Genomic DNA, 2,669 nt, shown 5'->3' with positions numbered 1-2,669 from the left:
AATAATTTGGTGTCGAATAAATCTGTGTCGAATCGAGCGGTGTCGAATCGTACTGTGGTCAAACGGAACCCGCCCCATAAATTCTATCGAAAAATCACTCAAATTTTGTAGAGGTTATGTAGCGCATTACAAACATTCGCGTGATTGTTAATAGTACGTAGTAGTTTTATTTAACAACGTGTCTCTTCAGTTTCTTGTATTTATGTGTTATAAATTTTTTAATATAGTTATACTATTTTAAACAATTAAAGAATCTTTTTAAGGCTCTGAAGTTTTCCAATCTAATAAATATATGTAAATTCGGTCATGAGAGCCGTTCGCTAGGTGTTGTGCGTAAATTATACGTGTATATATATACATATATACGTGTTCACGTGTAAATTTTTTTTTTTTTTTTTTACACGTGAAATTCGAATTGTAATAACAATTCTAAAATTCATATAGGATGCTATATTTGCATCTCATATATGAGAAATCCCAATTACCCCCCCTAATTAATTATACTATTTTATTATTTTTTCCATACAGGTTGAGTATTTTATGACATGTGTGAATTGTTGACTTATTGGATTTAATTTTATTATATAAAATATGGTGAAGCTAGTTGTGCCAAGAGTACATTGGACAAGATTTAGTATCTTTACAATGTGTGATATAAATTTTCTATTGTATGACATCACATGCTTAGATATAATAAATAAGATTAGAATATGATACTATAAGACTTGCATTTTTAGTTGTCAGCAAAGCCAAAAGCTATACTCGATGATGAAACATTAAATTTGATTTCTAACAATAGCCTAAAATATAGGCATCATCCTGGTATTGTCAAACCTAGAACACCAGTATTCTTAGAGCATGGGCATCAAAGAAAATAGAAAATATCTTGAAAGATATAGAATACACAATTGGGTATATCATTAATATGTTTACAAACATTTATATAATAATATATTGTATATATTGTAAAGTTGTCATAGTAACATTATATATTGTAACATTTGTTATAATATATGAAAAATAACTTGTGTACACCATTTTATAATGTTACTTTTCAGGAAAAAATAACATAAGCTTGAAAGAATTGAAAGAAAGTGTAAAAAAATTATTTTGCCATTCTCATGGTCGTCATTCGCCGCTGAAGCAATCACAACTGCCAGAAAAATTACAAAAAGTAGAAAAATGTTTGAATGCTAATCGTAATCAGAAAATATCTATAGAAGACATAAATTTCGTACGGATAAAAGAGCAAGGCAAATTTTGAAGACCAATGTATACAATTGGCAACCAATTAATTTTAATAAGCTCACTTACGTATCTGCTTGGTAGAGAAGTTCAAAATTATGCGGTTATATATGTAGGATTCTGGATAAGATCAGAACACGTGACAAAGAATTCAAACGTAGAAGACAATTTGACTTTGGCTCTGGTCTTGGTACGGTCATGTGGTAAATGTCAAAATATCATGTAAACTTCAAAAATAATCATCTAATATATAATTGTTATGCAAACTTGGTTAGCATATCTAAGAAATAAAATAATAAACATTTTGATAAGACTGCTTCCGAAATTTGGTCAGACTCGCTACAGGAATATCTTTGTGTCAAAGTATCAGAATCAATTATTGAAATGTCGGAAATATTAGCAAAAATTGCCACGCCCGAAATTAAAGACATTTTTTAGTGCCAATATTTTTCTGTCGCCGCAAATGTAAAAGCAATATAAAATATTTTATATACACTAATATAAATATTATATATACACTAAAATGATTTTGGTTTTCTTATAATTTGAAAGTTTTGTTTCTTTTTTAGCTCACTTACAATATTGCAGTGAGCGCATATTCTTTATTTGAATTGCCAAGTGCGGAATTTATGTTTAAAAAAGCATTTATATAGTGCATTTATATAAGTTTTATTTATATTGTACATATAGTACAATGTTTGTGTGACAAAAAACACGTAACTCTCCTCCAAAATTTAACAGAATATATTTGACAAATACCATTATCTTAATTTTTTGATTAAATACATTTTTTAATGCATTTTTCTACAATTTTTGGGGAAATGACATGTATATAATGTTGTTTTATTTTTCTTGTAATTATCTTTCTTGATAATATTATATATGTTATTTTGTAGCTTTTAGAAACAGTTAATGCTGTCAATCACTACAGAGAGAATTATCTCTACAAATTGCTTTTTACACGCATCAGCCATTTGGATTTAAAAGCAAGAAGGTGCAGCATCAGTTCTTGTTAAGTATGGAACGGATTGTTGAGATTGGTCTAGATACTTGGAAAATAAAATAAGGAGATTATAAGAAGACATACAAGTATATATATAGTCAGTCTATTTCTTCACAGTGCTTATAAGGGGTACTACAGCAAAATGTTGTTTGTCCACACATGGCATTTTCATAAATTTGAGGATAATTTTGTCCAGTAGCCAAATTTGTAAACAAGATAACTGTCTAACTTTATATACGAGGTGTGATCAAAAAGTAAGGTGACTCTTTGAATTTCGCGCGCTCAGTACACTTTAATTTCAAAATTTTTGTTGTTGTTGTGTTGGTACACTCGTCACGATCATATGTTCACAGTTTTGACTATATAGCATGTGTTGTTTTTATGTGAGAGGCATACAGGTTAGACTCGTGTTTGCGTGCTC

The 2,669-nt window shown here is 29.2% G+C and overlaps 1 pseudogene; it reads left to right on the top strand.

Annotated features, from left to right (window-relative positions):
• The first annotated feature begins 591 nt into the window (after positions 1 to 591).
• LOC109862738 lies at positions 592 to 1,898 on the top strand (annotated as a pseudogene).
• The last annotated feature ends 771 nt before the right edge of the window (positions 1,899 to 2,669 follow it).

This window comes from Pseudomyrmex gracilis, unplaced genomic scaffold (assembly GCF_002006095.1).
Source record: "Pseudomyrmex gracilis isolate BER0280 unplaced genomic scaffold, ASM200609v1 scaffold_2302, whole genome shotgun sequence".
In the NCBI taxonomy this organism is placed as follows: Eukaryota; Metazoa; Arthropoda; class Insecta; order Hymenoptera; family Formicidae; genus Pseudomyrmex; species Pseudomyrmex gracilis.
The sequence above is the reverse complement of the archived record's forward strand: the minus strand, read 5'-3'. Positions and strand labels throughout refer to the sequence as shown.